The sequence below is a fragment of the Amphiprion ocellaris genome, chromosome 5 (genome assembly GCF_022539595.1).
Source record: "Amphiprion ocellaris isolate individual 3 ecotype Okinawa chromosome 5, ASM2253959v1, whole genome shotgun sequence".
Taxonomy (NCBI): Eukaryota; Metazoa; Chordata; class Actinopteri; family Pomacentridae; genus Amphiprion; species Amphiprion ocellaris.
In genome coordinates, this window is record NC_072770.1 from 36,378,956 (window position 1) to 36,397,694 (window position 18,739).

General features: G+C 36.1%; 1 long non-coding RNA gene across 1 annotated transcript; it reads left to right on the top strand.

Moving 5' to 3' along the window:
• The first annotated feature begins 15,262 nt into the window (after window positions 1–15,262).
• On the top strand, window positions 15,263–16,151 carry LOC129349002 (uncharacterized). The gene is made up of 2 exons (XR_008601782.1): window positions 15,263–15,809; window positions 15,924–16,151. It is a non-coding gene; the product is annotated as an uncharacterized LOC129349002 (long non-coding RNA).
• Window positions 16,152–18,739: the final 2,588 nt, after the last annotated feature.

Here is an 18,739-nt window from a genome sequence, read left to right on the forward strand (position 1 = left end):
CAGAATGTCACACTGTTCCAGCGTTTTGGTTAATAAACCCTTGAGTCCATTCTTCTGCAACTATTATTATGTCACTTTAAAACATAAGGTATTTAGACCGACCGACCGACCGACGACGACCGACCGACCGACCGACCGACCGACCGGATACTTTATTAATCCTGAGGGAAATTCAAGTGTTCAGCAGCGTACATACAATATAAAATAACAAAAAGGCAGGTTAGTAACATTAATGTTAAAGATTAGAATATACTCAGCAACAAATTCAATTAAACCTAGTCCTAAAGATATAGTACATGCATTGTTTGTGCATTAGTTACATCCTGTTCCCTCTCAATTATATTTCCAGTAGTAGAACTGCTTTTGATAAGCCACCTTGAAACATGAAGCATTATCTCATGGGTAACTGTCCTCTCGATTGAGCAAGAATGGGCAATGTGTGCTTGAATGAAAAAAACATTCATTGCCATTTTCAAGCGTTTTTTTCTGTTTCTTGTTTTGCTTTTGCTTCGAACTACTTCCTGTCATTCGTTGTTCATTACTTGTGCAATCCACTGTTGAAGATATAGACAAGGTACTCTCACTGGCTGCATGCTGCCTTTGAATAAATGACTGGGGCTGATTTGCCATCTGAAATACGAAGAAGGGTAACTCAGTTGAAGTGGTAGAGTGGGTCAGACATTTATTTTAGGGTTGGTAGTACTGTCCACATTTCTAAGTGGAATTAAACAACATACAAAAGCAAAAACACCAACCATGGCCTAATGAAAGAAAGGGATAGGACAAGTTTTTACTGTGAGTACTCGTCATAGTTTAGACATACTAAACAATGACATATTTGGTGATATATTGGACATATATACTAAACTATGACATTTGTTACACATTTTGGACGACAAACTATGACATTTTTCCCACATTTTGGACGACATACTAAACTATGACATTTTGGTCACATTTTGGGCTACATACTTAACTATGACGTTTTTCCCATATTTTGGACGACATACTAAACTATGACGTTTTTGTCACATTTTGGACGACATACTAAACCATGACGTTTTTCACATATTTTGGACGACATACTAAACTATGATATTTTTGTCACATTTTGGACGACATACTACACTATGACATTTTTCCCATATTTTGGACGACATACTAAACTATGACATTTTGGTCTCATCTTGGACGACATACTAAACTATGACATTTTTGTCACATTTTGCATGACATACTAAACTATGACATTTTAGTGATATTTTGGATGACATACTAAACTATGACATTTTAGTGATATTTTGGACGACATACTAAACTATGACGTTTTTGTCACATTTTGGACGACATACTAAACTATGACATTTTTGTCACATTTTGCATGACATACTAAACTATGACATTTTAGTGATATTTTGGATGACATACTAAACTATGACATTTTAGTGATATTTTGGATGACATACTAAACTATGACGTTTTTGTCACATTTTGGACGACATACTAAACTATGACATTTTTGTTACATTTTGGACGACATACTAAACTGACGTTTTAGTGATATTTTGGATGACATACTAAACTATGACGTTTTTCTGATATTTTGGACGACATACTAAACTATGACATTTTGTGATATTTTGGACGACATACTAAACTATGACATTTTTGTGATATTTTGGACGACATACTAAACACTCCAGAAAGGTTTTCTTTGAAAAAAAAATCATCATGAATTTTGGCGCAAAAAAACGCCTTACTATACTATGTCGAAAAAAAAAATGTGATTTTTCAACATGTTGTGAAAATGTGCCATATGATGAAATAATGTAAAGGAGGCCGTGAAAAACACTCCAGAAAGGTTTTCTTTGAAAAAAAAATCATCATGAATTTTGGCGCAAAAAAACGCCTTACTATACTATGTCGAAAAAAAAAATGTGATTTTTCAACATGTTGTGAAAATGTGCCATATGATGAAATAATGTAAAGGAGGCCGTGAAAAACACTCCAGAAAGGTTTTCTTTGAAAAAAAAATCATCATGAATTTTGGCGCAAAAAAACGCCTTACTATACTATGTCGAAAAAAAAATGTGATTTTTCAACATGTTGTGAAAATGTGCCATATGATGAAATAATGTAAAGGAGGCCGTGAAAAACACTCCAGAAAGGTTTTCTTTGAAAAAAAAATCATCATGAATTTTGGCGCAAAAAAACGCCTTACTATACTATGTCGAAAAAAAAATGTGATTTTTCAACATGTTGTAAAAACGTGCCATATGATGAAATAATGTAAAGGAGGCCGTGAAAAACACTCCAGAAAGGTTTTCTTTGAAAAAAAAAATCATCATGAATTTTGGCGCAAAAAAACGCCTTACTATACTATGTCGAAAAAAAAATGTGATTTTTCAACATGTTGTAAAAACGTGCCATATGATGAAATAATGTAAAGGAGGCCATGAAAAACACTCCAGAAAGGTTTTCTTTGAAAAAAAAATCATCATGAATTTTGGCGCAAAAAAACGCCATAGTATACTATGTCGAAAAAAAATGTCATTTTTAAACATGTTGTGAAAACGTGCCATATGATGAAATCATGTAAAGGAGGCCATGAAAAACACTCCACAAAGGTTTTCTTTGAAAAAAAAATCATCATGAATTTTGGCGCAAAAAAACGCCTTACTATACTATGTCGAAAAAAAAATGTGATTTTTCAACATGTTGTGAAAATGTGCCATATGATGAAATAATGTAAAGGAGGCCGTGAAAAACACTCCAGAAAGGTTTTCTTTGAAAAAAAAATCATCATGAATTTTGGCGCAAAAAAACGCCTTACTATACTATGTCGAAAAAAAAATGTGATTTTTCAACATGTTGTGAAAATGTGCCATATGATGAAATAATGTAAAGGAGGCCGTGAAAAACACTCCAGAAAGGTTTTCTTTGAAAAAAAAATCATCATGAATTTTGGCGCAAAAAAACGCCTTACTATACTATGTCGAAAAAAAAATGTGATTTTTCAACATGTTGTGAAAATGTGCCATATGATGAAATAATGTAAAGGAGGCCGTGAAAAACACTCCAGAAAGGTTTTCTTTGAAAAAAAAATCATCATGAATTTTGGCGCAAAAAAACGCCTTACTATACTATGTCGAAAAAAAAAATGCGATTTTTCAACATGTTGTAAAAACGTGCCATATGATGAAATAATGTAAAGGAGGCCATGAAAAACACTGCAGAAAGGTTTTCTTTGAAAAAAAAATCATCATGAATTTTGGCGCAAAAAAACGCCATAGTATACTATGTCGAAAAAAAAATGTGATTTTTCAACATGTTGTAAAAACGTGCCATATGATGAAATAATGTAAAGGAGGCCGTGAAAAACACTCCAGAAAGGTTTTCTTTGAAAAAAAAAATCATCATGAATTTTGGCGCAAAAAAACGCCATAGTATACTATGTCGAAAAAAAAATGTGATTTTTCAACATGTTGTAAAAACGTGCCATATGATGAAATAATGTAAAGGAGGCCGTGAAAAACACTCCAGAAAGGTTTTCTTTGAAAAAAAAATCATCATGAATTTTGGCGCAAAAAAACGCCATAGTATACTATGTCGAAAAAAAAATGCGATTTTTCAACATGTTGTAAAAACGTGCCATATGATGAAATAATGTAAAGGAGGCCGTGAAAAACACTCCAGAAAGGTTTTCTTTGAAAAAAAAATCATCATGAATTTTGGCGCAAAAAAACGCCTTACTATACTATGTCGAAAAAAAAATGCGATTTTTCAACATGTTGTAAAAACGTGCCATATGATGAAATAATGTAAAGGAGGCCGTGAAAAACACTCCAGAAAGGTTTTCTTTGAAAAAAAAATCATCATGAATTTTGGCGCAAAAAAACGCCATACGTATACTATGTCGAAAAAAAAATGCGATTTTTCAACATGTTGTAAAAACGTGCCATATGATGAAATAATGTAAAGGAGGCCGTGAAAAACACTCCAGAAAGGTTTTCTTTGAAAAAAAAATCATCATGAATTTTGGCGCAAAAAAACGCCATAGTATACTATGTCGAAAAAAAAATGCGATTTTTCAACATGTTGTAAAAACGTGCCATATGATGAAATAATGTAAAGGAGGCCGTGAAAAACACTCCAGAAAGGTTTTCTTTGAAAAAAAAATCATCATGAATTTTGGCGCAAAAAAACGCCATAGTATACTATGTCGAAAAAAAAATGCGATTTTTCAACATGTTGTAAAAACGTGCCATATGATGAAATAATGTAAAGGAGGCCGTGAAAAACACTCCAGAAAGGTTTTCTTTGAAAAAAAAATCATCATGAATTTTGGCGCAAAAAAACGCCATAGTATACTATGTCGAAAAAAAAATGCGATTTTTCAACATGTTGTAAAAACGTGCCATATGATGAAATAATGTAAAGGAGGCCGTGAAAAACACTCCAGAAAGGTTTTCTTTGAAAAAAAAATCATCATGAATTTTGGCGCAAAAAAACGCCATAGTATACTATGTCGAAAAAAAAATGTGATTTTTCAACATGTTGTAAAAACGTGCCATATGATGAAATAATGTAAAGGAGGCCGTGAAAAACACTCCAGAAAGGTTTTCTTTGAAAAAAAAAATCATCATGAATTTTGGCGCAAAAAAAACGCCATAGTATACTATGTCGAAAAAAAAATGCGATTTTTCAACATGTTGTAAAAATGTGCCATATGATGAAATAATGTAAAGGAGGCCGTGAAAAACACTCCAGAAAGGTTTTCTTTGAAAAAAAAATCATCATGAATTTTGGCGCAAAAAAACGCCATAGTATACTATGTCGAAAAAAAATGTCATTTTTAAACATGTTGTGAAAACGTGCCATATGATGAAATAATGTAAAGGAGGCCGTGAAAAACACTCCAGAAAGGTTTTCTTTGAAAAAAAAATCATCATGAATTTTGGCGCAAAAAAACGCCTTACTATACTATGTCGAAAAAAAAATGTGATTTTTCAACATGTTGTGAAAATGTGCCATATGATGAAATAATGTAAAGGAGGCCGTGAAAAACACTCCAGAAAGGTTTTCTTTGAAAAAAAAATCATCATGAATTTTGGCGCAAAAAAACGCCTTACTATACTATGTCGAAAAAAAAAATGTGATTTTTCAACATGTTGTAAAAACGTGCCATATGATGAAATAATGTAAAGGAGGCCGTGAAAAACACTCCAGAAAGGTTTTCTTTGAAAAAAAAATCATCATGAATTTTGGCGCAAAAAAACGCCTTACTATACTATGTCGAAAAAAAAATGTGATTTTTCAACATGTTGTGAAAATGTGCCATATGATGAAATAATGTAAAGGAGGCCGTGAAAAACACTCCAGAAAGGTTTTCTTTGAAAAAAAAAATCATCATGAATTTTGGCGCAAAAAAACGCCATAGTATACTATGTCGAAAAAAAAATGCGATTTTTCAACATGTTGTAAAAACGTGCCATATGATGAAATAATGTAAAGGAGGCCATGAAAAACACTGCAGAAAGGTTTTCTTTGAAAAAAAAAATCATCATGAATTTTGGCGCAAAAAAACGCCATAGTATACTATGTCGAAAAAAAAATGTGATTTTTCAACATGTTGTAAAAACGCGCCATATGATGAAATAATGTAAAGGAGGCCATGAAAAACACTCCACAAAGGTTTTCTTTGAAAAAAAAAATCATCATGAATTTTGGCGCAAAAAAACGCCATAGTATCCAAACTAAACTATGACATTTTTCTCACATTTTGGACGACATACTAAACTATGACGTTTGTGTCACATTTTGGACCACATACTAAACTATGACGTTTTATGGACGACATGCTATACTCTACAACCTTTTAGGTCAACATTCAAAGATTTAAGGTGGAATATTCCTATAAAACAACCTAAACTTCATGCTTTGATCATTATCAAGTGAGAAACCTCAATCCAGACTCCTCATAATGACGTTTGAGATTAATGCTGCTGTTATTTGTTTAGTCCAGACTAAATGACAGAAATCCACAACTGTAATTTTATTTCAGGACTCGGTTATGAAATGTCAAAACAATCCATGTGACTCTAAAAACTCAACAGCTTTACAAACTCTAAGATTAAACTCTCCACAAGGATCCAAAATAAGTTGGACTTCTACATGAGAGCTTTAATTATTCTTCATCTACTTCCTGAAAAGTTTGGTCAATAAAAAAGACAAAAAACAATATTTTCAGCTGAACTAAAGACAGACTTTGTGATTTTTCTGCTCACGTGTTGTTGTAAACTTACCCTTTCAAATAAATATCCTCCTAACCCCCTGGAAACCAGCGTTTGTCCTGTTTTTGTGTTGCTCCCCTGCGACCCTAGACAGCCAGGTCATAATGTTTTTGGAGCAACACACCATACTATGACGTTTTTACAATGAGGGTTCTACTATGGAACCAGTTTGACATGTTCAGGTGTTCTTTGTGTGAAAACTCAGAGATTTCAGGTATCAGAAGGTGGTTTTCAACTTTCTTTGTTAAGTTTCTGCTTCAACTTTAAACTAAATTTACCTGACTAAGCCAGCCCTCTGGACTCCCAGTAAGCTGTGTTCCTATTGGCTGTCCAGGTAGCTGCTTGGTGTTATCAGGAACACCTGAGCAGCTCAGTGTCTTCCTGCTTTATTTAGCTGCAGCCAAACATTTCCTCTGCTTCTCTTCACCTGGGTTTGGCTCCATTGCTTCAGTTTGCTCTTTAGGTGTTGGCTTGCAGCTTCCAGCAGTAAAATCGTCTTTAATGTGTTTCTTGGTGTGTTTTAGGGCTTTGTACTGGATAGTTGTCTTGGTACATGTGGTTCTTTAGCCACAGTTAACACATGGTGCTAATGTGTGCAGTGATTAGTGGATTTGCTGCAGCTGAGTTGTGTCTTTATCTTGGCTGTAGTGAGTCTTTAGAGGTTTTTGGTCAGACACATTCTGTATTCTTGTTTGAGAACCAACGTTGGTTGTCCAGAAGGTAAGAGTTCCTGTCCTGATTCTCTGTTCTCAGAGGTTCTCTGGTAGGCTGCAGGAGACTTTAGCGTTTGGGTTGTACTAGTTTGGTTTTTGTATGGTTTCATTTGGACGACTATCTTGAGGCCCCTCCATGTGGTTTAGTGAGGTTTTCTGGAACAGTTCTACAAAGCAACCTGCAGCAGAAGAGACTTTGAGAGTTTTTAGGAAGTTCTGGAGACCAGACTTTAGAGCAGCAGAAACATTTGTCAGCAGTTTGAGCAGGAGAAGGTGAGCTTCAGAGTAGAAATGAGAAGAAACCTTCTTGACCCGTGTGGTGAGGTCCTGTACCAAGAGTTTGAGCAGGTTGTGAAGAGTCTGTAGTTCTTTGGTCTGAAAGCACAAGAAGAGTCGACTCATTAAAGGAGAAAACAGGAGATATTGTTGGTTCTTCTGTCGCTCTGCAGTTTCCAGTTTCCTTAGACTGAATATCAAGTTTATATTTTAAATGATTTCCCATGTGAGCCCAAGAAGACTTCAATAAACTCCCTCCATCCCCTGGACACAACATATTTTATTACCATGTTAAATCTTTTTTTAAAATGTTTTTGAGTTTTAATCATAGTTTTAGCATAGTTTTTTCTCTTTGCTTGTTTAGTTTTGTCATCTGTGTGAAAGGTGCTAAACAAATAAAGTTGAATTGATAAATTGAATAATTGACTAACTCATGATTGTGACAACAGAAGTATTTTCATTGTGATTTAAGGGTTTGTTTCATTTTTAAGGTTGGGGTTAAAATCTTGACAGGAAAAAAAAGATTAAAGAAATAAACTACATTAAAAAAGCAATTAAATCAAAGGAAAAAACATTTAATACAATAAAACTTTTAAAAAGAAAATTAAACATTAAATACAATTAAATTATATTAAACAGACAAAATATTTAATTAGATAATTAAACAGAAGATACAGAACATATAATTATGAAATTAACCAAAAACTTTTAAACAAAAATATTAAACATTAAAGATGAAATATTTTAGATAATTAAACATTTAAAAAATACAAAACATTTAATTAGATTATTAAACCTTTAAAAAGACAAAACATTGAATTAAAAAAATTTAATGTTTAATTAGGAAATTAAATCTTAAAGACAATAAAACTTTAAATAGGAATTAAACAGAAAATACAATGAAGCATTTAAAAAGAAAATTAAACATTAAAAGGTGGTAAAACATTTAAAAAGAAAAACCTTAAAGATTTAATCGAAAAATTAAACATTGGGAAAGAAAAGGAAATTTTTCAAACAAGCCGATAAAACATTTGAAAAAACAACAATTAACATTAAAAAGACAAAACATTTAAATCAAATCAGACATTAGAAAAGAATAAAAGGTGAGAAAAGAGCAAAACTAAACATTTAAGAAGAATCAAACTAAAGACAAAACATTTGAAAAGACACCAGTTAACTTTAGAAGATCAAATTAAACAGAAGAGACAATAAAACGATCAAAAGAGCAAAAACAGATAAAGGTCTTAAAGCGTTTTCTAGTCTGAAATGAAAACATCAAGTTGTTTCTTCAAACATTTCCTCTTTCTATGTTCTTGGTTTGATTGTGGACAGATTTACTAAGAACTCATTTCAGAAAACTGCTTTCCAGATAAAGTCTACTAGTAGTTGAAGGCATTGATCAAACTAATGTTACCTTCTGATCTCCACAAACTTTACTGTTCAGTGAAGAGAATCAAAGTTTGTTGAGGATTTCTAAAAAACCCACAGGTGAAGGTCTGAGAAGAACTCAGATGGATGGTCTAAATGTGAAATCAAGACTCATGGTCACAAGTTTTAAGGCTTCTGTTAACCAGAAAGTTCAAACTAACAGAGAAGTACTGAGAAACTTTTAAAATTTCAGTCCTCAGACTGTCTGAAGGTTCAAACTAACAGAGAAGTACTGAGAAACTTTTAAGATTTCAGTCCTCAGACTGTCTGAAGGTTCAAACTAACAGAGAAGTACTCAAGAACTTTTAGGATTTCAGTCCTCGAACTGTCAAAAGGTTCAAACTAACAGAGAACTACTCAGGAACTTAGAAGATATCAGTCCTTGGACTGTCTGAAAGTTAAATCTACCAGAGAACTACTGTGGGACTTAGAAAATTTCAGCCCTCAGACTGTGTGAAAGCTCAGTTCCTGAGGACTCGGGAGGTGTGGAGGCTTTGGAAAGTCTTGGAACTGAGGGTTCCACCCTCCAGCACAAAGGCCGAAGTCCAACCTCCTGAGAAAAACGGTCGAGACGAGACTCGAGTTAAAAAAAAAGTCGAAAACGACAAAAAATAGATGATAAATGCGCAAAAAAAAGAAGAATTGGTATCTGAGCGAGTAGCTCAGGGGGATAAGAAGAGGACTACCAACTGGAAGGTCGCAGGTTCAAGACCCGCCACCGGCCTTTTTCATTCTTTGTCTTTGTCAGTATTTTGAGAAAATTTAAGAAGTGTCTGGTCTTGAACCAGCGACCTGCAGCTCCATAGGCAAATCCTTAACTCACTGAGCTACAGATCAGATGAAAAGAAATAATTTCGTCGTCCCTTTGGCATCGTAGTTTCCGTTCCTCCACATGGGTGGAGCCAAGGCGGAGTCTGGGTGGAGTCAGGGCGGAGAGTAGGCGGGGAGGTGGGTGGCGGCCTTCCCCCCTCTACTCCCCCATGTCCCCCCACCACCCACCACACCTTCCCCCACCCGACGAGTTCTTCGAGTCTCCACGAGTTCCTCCAGTCTCCACGGGTTTTCCCCAGTTTCTGGAGTTTCCACCAGGTCCGAGGCAGAACAAGTTGTCATGAAGAGGTGTTGAAGTCGGCCAGGATGGACTGACTTTTTACAGTGACTTGAAGGAAGACCACTAGAAGAGCAGGTCTTTAACCACCATCCATAAAATCCATGGAGTCGCTCCACAGAAATGAAGGGACGTCAACTTTTATCAACCTCCATCCAGATGTTCAACTTCATATCTTTACTTTGACATTTTTAGCACCACAAACCTTTAGTATCACACTTTATTATCATTGATAAGGACTTTAATGGAATCCACCAGCAGATTTAGTTTTTGTTGAGACACTGCAGTATTTAAAACTCTTGCTTTTATTTGACCTCATGTTTATTAGTTTTAGTGGAGAAAATTATTTTAATTGTCCATTAGTCTCTTAAAAACCAAATAATAAATTGGATTAGTCAAGAGCTTTAAATTTCTTACTGTCATATTTTTAAAAAATATAAAAAATATAAAAATAAAGTGTCTTGAGACAATTTGACCTGTAATTGGCGTTATATAAATAAAATTGAATCAAAACTGTATGTATCTTGTAATGTTGGAGTAATTCAGCCATATATGTTGGAAAACACATTTTCTTTGTCCATTAATCTGTTGATTGTTTTCTCCACAAATTCATTTCTTGTTTTGGTTTATAAAATGTCAAACCCAAATATACTCAGTTTACTGTCATAAAAACCAAAAAGATTTACATTCATGATGCAGGAATCAGGCAGTTTTTTACTTTTTATCTTAGTTTAGTCAGAAAGATAGTTGATAATGTGTGAATTGTTGCAGCTTGTGAGCCGTAAAAGGTTTTAATCTTTGGGGCTGAGTGTCAAAAAACATTTAGAAACCAACATCAACAAAACACTCAATAAAGATTTGAACATCATTAAAGGGAAATCCAACTTTTGCATGACAATGTCAAATTAAAGGACATTTATTTCCAATGTAAATGTGTGATATTCATCCTCTGGAGCTTTCTCTTCACATCGTCTTCCACCTGGACTGGTTTGGTCGGGAGCATGTGCAACAAACATTTGAAAATCTGCACTTTAACATCAATGAATGACACTGAAGTTTAATCTTCACATAAATGAGACTGAGTCTGGATGTGCTGCTCTGTCATTAACTCCTAAGTTTAGGGAAAGTTCAAACAAAAGAAGACAGTTCAGATCAGACTTTAGAATGAGCTTATTTTGAACAAACATCTCAGACTTTCTGAGCTTCAGGACCTCTAGCAAGATATTTTAACAACAAGCAACTCAAGAGATCCAGAAGTTGGAGAGAGTTAGCTTTAGCTAAGCCAAAGAACATGTGGGACGCTAACCTAGCAAACATTTCAGACTTTTCTCTGCGAGTTCTGAGAAATAATTTCCTATTTAATGACAGAGCTACACATCTGAACTCAGTCTCATTAAAACAGACTCTAATTCAGTGTCATCCATCCATGTTAAAGTGCACTTACCCAAAATGTTTGTTGCATGAGCTCCAACAAAACCTGTCCATGTAGAAGGCCACTTTGACAAACAGGAAGTGGATGATTCCAAGCAGATTTATAGAAGGGGGAACCGGACTGTACTAAGTGTGGTCGAGTATAGAGGGGTGTTTTGTGGGTTTTTAAGGCTGATAATGATTATTAGTGAGACATTTGGAGTAGATATTCATTTGCAGTAAATAAAAGTATTTAAAATCTTGGAGTTAAACTCAGAAGAGCACAAACTCTAACAGAAAACTTTGTTGATACGTTTTTGTTTTGTTTACTCTCACATGTTTTTTTGTTGTAAACTTACTCTTCAAATAAATACTCTTCTGACCCTCTGGAAACCAGCATCTTGACTGTTGTTGTGTTGCTCCTCACCTACTTCAGACAGCCGGGACAAAACAACGTTTTGTGGACTAAAGGCTTTTCTATGACGTTTTTAGAGCGATATGCTAAATTATGACATTTATGTGATATTTTCGACGACATACTAAACTATGACTTTTTTGAACGACATGCTAAACTATGATGTTTATGTGATATTTTGGACGACATACTAAACTATGATGTTTTAGTCACATTTTGGACGACATACTAAACTGACGTTTTTGTCACATTTTGGACGACATACTTGACTATGACATTTTTTGTCACATTTTGGACGACATACTAAACTATGACATTTTTGTCACATTTTGGATGACATACTAAACTATGACATTTTTGTGATATTTTGGACGACATACTAAACTATGACGTTTTATTCACATTTCGGACGTCATACTAAACTATGACATTTTAGTGACATTTTGGATGACATACTAAACTGTGACATTGTTGTGATATTTTGGACGACATACTAAACAATGACATTTTTGTGACATTTTGGACGACATACTAAACTATAACGTTCTTGTCACATTTTGGATGACATACTAAACTATGATATTTTTGTCACATGTTGGACGACATACTAAACTATAACATTTTTGTGATATTTTGGAGAACGTACCAAACTATGACATTTTTGTCATATTTTGGATGACATACTAAATTACAACATTTTTGTCAAATTTCGGACGACATACTAAACTATGACGTCTTGGTCCCATTTTGGATGACATACTTAACTATGACCTTTTACCCACATTTTGGACGACATACTAAACTATGACGTCTTGGTCACATTTTGGACGACATACTGAACTATGAGTTTTTTTGCACATTTTCAACGACATACTTAACTATGACATTTTTCCCACATTTTGGATGACATACCAAACTATGACGTTTTTATCACATTTTGGACGACATCCTAAACTATGACGTTTTTGTCATATTTTGGACGACATACTAAACTAAGACATTTTCGTCACATTTTGGACGACATACTAAACTATGACTTTTTTCCCACATTTTGGACGACATACTAAACTATGACGTTTTTGTGACATTCTGGACGACATACTTAACTATGTCGTTTTTTGTCATATTTTGGATGACATACTAAACTATGACGTTTTTGTCATATTTTGGACGACATGCTAAACTATGACGTTTTAGTGGCGTTTTAGTGACATTTTGTACGACATAATAAACTATAACGCTTTTGTCACATTTTGGACGACTGCCGAAATGTCCAAAATTTCACATAAAGATGAAAGAAAATGGTTCCACGCTGTTGCTGTCTAGCAAAGGATATGGCTAAGCTTAGAAGCACCTAGCTGGAATGGAGACAAGCTCTGACAGTGTTTCCTGAAGAAAGGAGTGAAGGACAGTTTAAGACAGAAGGGTGAATTTGTGTTCAAAATAAGGCTGATATCTGAACATAAATAAAGGCTTCTTGAAACATCAGGAGCTTCATCATTGTCTGGCTGGGGTTTGCTACATTGCATGACCTAAATATGTAGTGGGTGGCAGGAATTGATGGGACTCAGAAACACCCCACAGTTTAATAATTTGTTCCTTGTATGATTTAAATGACCCAGTGACAAAATGTGCCAAACTGAAAACACAAACTGTCAGAGCAAATAATTCAGTCAGGAATGACAGTGAGGGTGCTTCTCACACTTCCAGATCAGGTACGAGTAATTTGCAGTGTGCCCGAGAGTAAATCCCTCCCTCCAGGAGTATCCTTACATCACTCCAGCTTACATCTTTATACACAGTAATAGTTTTCACCAAATCCAATTGAACTGTTCCACAGATAATTTTACAGTGGAGCAGTACTTCATATTGCGGTTGCTGGTCTGTTTTTTTTTTTTTTTGGGTACGCAATGACATTCACAATTGCAGCATTCTCGTACCTCAGCTGCAGCATCTGGTTCTCTTATTTTTTTAATTTATCTTTTATATTTTATATCACTCTTGTAGAGTGTCTTTTTTTAATTCTGTTTTTGATGGTTGTGTTGTCTGTTCTTTACCTCGATTTCAAAGAAAGCCCTGCACAAGAATTTCTCTGTGCCTAACCTGTCTGCTAATGTGTACAAATAGCAAATAAAAATCTTGAATCACAGGCATGGACACTTGACACACTGTCACTTGCACCCGGGTTCGCCTCTTCCAAATGGACCTGGTCACAATTCGCTGCACTGTCTATGTATGGCACGCAGCGTTCACAATAGCCTGGTGTCATGAAATAGAGAATGAAAAACATGCCAAGTCACTTTGTATGTCATCATTACACATTTTTAGGTTTTCATGTCATTTCACTCCATGTCATCTCAGTAAGACACCCTCCCCTTTTCCTCTTTGACCCCACAGTTGAATTATTTATCAGAGCAGGAAACTGCAAAAAATGAAAAAAATGATCAAATTTTCACCTTTTTCACAGGCCTTAAACTAATCGTATGCAATGCAGGGTTCCATCAGGAAAATTAACCAAATTTAAGCTTAAAATCATGATGTTTAATCCAAATTACTTATTTTAAATTTCCCCGAAATTAAACATTTGCACCAAACTGATTGTATATAAAGCAAAATATTCTGTGCTCGTCAGAACAGTTGAGAAGTCATGATTCACTCAACCAAGAATCACATGACCAAGATTCCGTGACTGTTCAGCTGAAATGCAGGCTGTGTGAGCAGAGAGGAGAGAGCTATGGAAACTAGTTAGAAATGAGAGCAGTAAAAGATATACACCAATCACTCACAGCATTAAAACCACTGACAGGTAAAAGTCAATGAACTGGATTCTGGACTACACTGCACCACATTGAACCAGGTCCAGACCAAAAACCAGAGAGCGTAGGTGGGTTGTAAGTTGTCTTACAAAGGCTAAAGACTCTATAAATCACAATTTTTGATATGGAAAACCATTATTTTTTGTAAAATGACGTTAGTGTTAAACCGACAACTCAATAAGGAAAGTATGGTATTACCTTGCTGACATGTATTGACTGCATTTGCAGTCTTCTTCAGAGCTTCATCCGACGTGTGATGACAGGTCCTTTTTTATTACGTGGCCAATCTGACAGATCTGTCAGAATCTGTCAGATCGACCATCCCCCTCGCCATCCGGGGCTCTCTGGAGGATGGAATCCCAGGTATGCGAGCGGGTGTAAGTCCCCCTCTATGGAGGACTAAAAGTGCCAAAATTACATAAATAAATAAGTCATTAAATAATTTATTAAATGTCATTAATTAATTAAAATTGAAATCAAATGTCATTAATTAATTAAAATTGGAATTAAATACTTAAATGTGTTATGAAATAAATACATCATTAAATAAATATATCATTAATTAATTAAAAATGAAATCAAATATGTCATTAATTAATTAAAATTGGAATGAAATACATAAATGTGTTATTAAATATGTCATTAATTCATTAAAATACCATTTCATTTCAAGTAAAAACCATTATTATCATTTCACTATTTAATTAATTATTTCATGGTCCTTGTGTCGCAGTGGATCATGAATTTATTTTATCTGTCAACCGCGTCCGTCAAAGTCGGTGGGCGGATCCTAACACCTGATTGGTTACCCTGCACATCGAGTCAAGGCAAATCGATTCCAGATAATGGATTGATGCAGAGCTTGTGAACACATTCCGATACACTGGGTGGCGCTATTCACCTCTACGTTGGTTTGGATACTCTATTAAATAAAACTTTATTGGCAACCGCTAAAGACTCCGTCCTCTACCCCAAATGTTGATACAGCGCGGTGCAAGACAAAATTTCCTTTAGCACCTACTCGGCGCGCCACGGCTCATCTCGGTTTAGTTGTTTTTCCATTACATTGAGTACCACCTCATCTTGGGTGGAGTCGTCATAGCACGGCGGCCCGAAAGTCCCTTACCGTCATTTCTGTGCGACACAAACGCAATGCAACAATGTACATGGAGGCAATAGTACACCTGCTGCTCGGTCTGTGGCTTTCTGTCAGATTCAGAGTAATAGAAGAGGCGGAGAAAGCTGAGAGCGGCGAGTCGAAACACTCAGGAGACACACAGGAGAGTTTGGGAGGCGATGCAGCAGTATCAAGCTGAAGACAAGAGGATATGAACGAGACGACATATGAGGGTAAGCTAATGCTAGTTCGCTAGCTATCGTGTATCAGTCCTGTGAACGACCCTGTAATGGCTGCAGTTTGTCGCTATTAGGTATTAAAATATGTATGCTGTGTATGTGTTTCAGATGCTCTCTGATGAGACTTCATGGGATTTACCTGAAGCAGCAGCACATGAGCCTGCAGTGGCACAAGGTGTAGAGGAGGAGGACAGAGATGTACAGGATGCACTGATGCACTACGTGTCATGCAGAAGTTAAAAGTTATTCTTCTTGTTATACTTCTGTTTTTCAGTCCCCGGACCGCTATTGTTTTCTTTAATGCAATTCTGACAATAAACTTTTGTACCTTTTGCAGATGTGTCTATGCTATTGTTTATTTGTGAAAGTTAGAAAGATTAAATGAGAAATTAAACGCCAAAACATTAAAACAGCTGTTTTAAGAAAATTCCAGTTTGATAAATCAGTATTGCTTTGGTGTAATTCAGTCAACGGAATTATGAACCATAAAGGAGTTTGTGTTAAAACATGTTAAATCCCATTAAATATAAATGCATTATTAGGGAATACAGAATTGTTTGGTTCAGACTGTTGACTCTTTTCCTACCAGTGTCTTAACAGACAAAATGAAAAGTTATGATGCAATCACATAAGTCACAAAATAGTTTATTAGTCAGCAGCAAAATCAGAACTATTTACAATGTGCAAAGTACAAACTGTGGTGGGCCTGTCCTACAGTGGAGGGCTAAAAGTAAAACTATATACAACTACAGGTGCTGGTCATATAATATCATGAAAAAGTTGATTTATTTCAGTAATTCCATTCAAAAAGTATATTATACTCATTCATTACAGAGAGACTGATATATTTCAAATGTTTATTTCTCTTAACTTTGATGATTATACCTGAATACTAACGAAAATCCCAAATTTGGCATCTCAGAAAATTAGAATATTGTGGAAAGATTCAATATTGAAGACCTCTAATCAGCTAATTAACTCAAAACACCTGCAAAGGCCTTTCAATGGTCTCTCAGCCTAGTTTTGTAGGCTACACAATCATGGGGAAGACTGCTGACCTGACAGTTGTCCAAAAGACGAGCTTTTTCATGATATTCTAATTATATGACCAGCACTTGTAAATCTCAAGTCTATGGAAGGTGGACTCGCTCACACTCGCCGGCTGCCCACTACCTGTCCCAGCTGCCCCAGTACACCCAGCACTACCTGTCCCAGCTGCCCCAGTACACCCAGGAATGACTGGTTGAAGGCAGCATTCTGGGCCATCTCCTCCCGCTGCAAGGCCACTTCATTCTCTCTTGCCTCGCTGAGGAGCAACCAGATGTTCTCATCATACTGGGCACGGTTCCGCTCCTTCTCGGCCTGCATCTCCACAAGTATGCTAGGAAGGTCCAATTTTCTGTGGCCCCTTTTCCTCTTGCCTAGACAAAGGACAGAAAAGTGATCAGAGTCAGTTTTAATGGCCAAGTAAGTACACAATATACACGGAATTTGGTTTCGGCTGTTGATGTCACACTAGGAATATGGAAGAGAATAATAAAGAAACTATAGAAAGAGGAATAGGGAGGAAAAAGAAATAGTAGTAAAATACAACACAGTATAAACAGAAATGTACAGCTAGACCGGAATATATGAACACATTAGCAAAATGGTAATTGCTATAAACACAGAAGCAAAAAGCAGAGAATGCTGTTCATGGTGAAAAAATATACTGTACATGTCCATTGGAATACTGACTATTGTACAGGTGTGTAGGAATGGCTCAGCTGTTTATTACAGTGATGGCAGTGGGGAAGAAACTGTTCTTGTGTCTGGTGATTTTTGTGTACAGGGATCTTTAGTACCTGCCAGAGGGGAGGGGGGAAACAGTTTATGTCCAGAGTGAGTGGGGTCTCTGATGATGTTTTCTGCAGTCCGTACTATAGGCTGTAGTCTGTTTCTGTCCTGCTGTGTGGTTGATCCAGAGGTGCACAGGACAGATCGGATGACTGCAGTGTAGAACTGGATCAACAGCTCCTGCAGCAGGCCATGTCTCCTCAGCTGTCATAGGAAATACATCCTCTGCTGAGCCTTTTTCAGGATGGAGTGGATGTTCGTCTCTCACTGGCAGGTCCTGAGAGATTGTAGTCCCCAGGAGCTGGAAGGACTCCACAGCTATCTATGATGTGATATGTTTAGCCACCCATCCATCCATTTTCAATCACGATCATGTCTTTGATACTTCAATAAACTTCTGGCACTCTTCGCTCTAACCAAAGGACAAACAGTACCTCCTCCACCACAACTAAAAACAACATGGTGTGAACTTCATTTCATCCTGTGCACATTTTGGAGTTGCTAAGAACAGCTGTGCTTTCTTATTTCTATGTATATTTTCATCCAGTCATTCAGTTTCACAGTTACCTAGTGACTATAAGAGGAATGGTTGCAATACTACACTGCACCAGAACGTAAATTAATTAGAGTGACTTGCTTGTTAAGTCAATGGAAAATAAATGCAGCTGCATGTGTTCTGTTTATGTGTCACTGCAGCTACATGTAGCTTTCATCAGGCGTTCCTGAGCTGGCATGCTGCACAGTTTGCATTTACACCTGCCTGAATTCTTGGTCACTGTTCTGATCATGCTTGCAGGCATTTACACCTGCAATAATAATAATGCGAAAATCAGCCATGCTCTCCGTTTATCGTGTCTTACCAGTGATAAGACGTTGCTGTTACGTGCTGGAGGTTGATGTTGACAGGGTCGGTGTCCGAGTTGGTACTGGTCCTGAAGCTGGTGGTGGAGAGGAGGCAGGGGAGCTGGGGGCTCCATGACAGAGGTGGAGTAGGCTTCGCATGTGGAAATGGATTCTTGAACAGAAATAAACATTCACCCTAAGTACACGAAAAATACGACATTGTAACTTGTGAAAAAAATAAACCT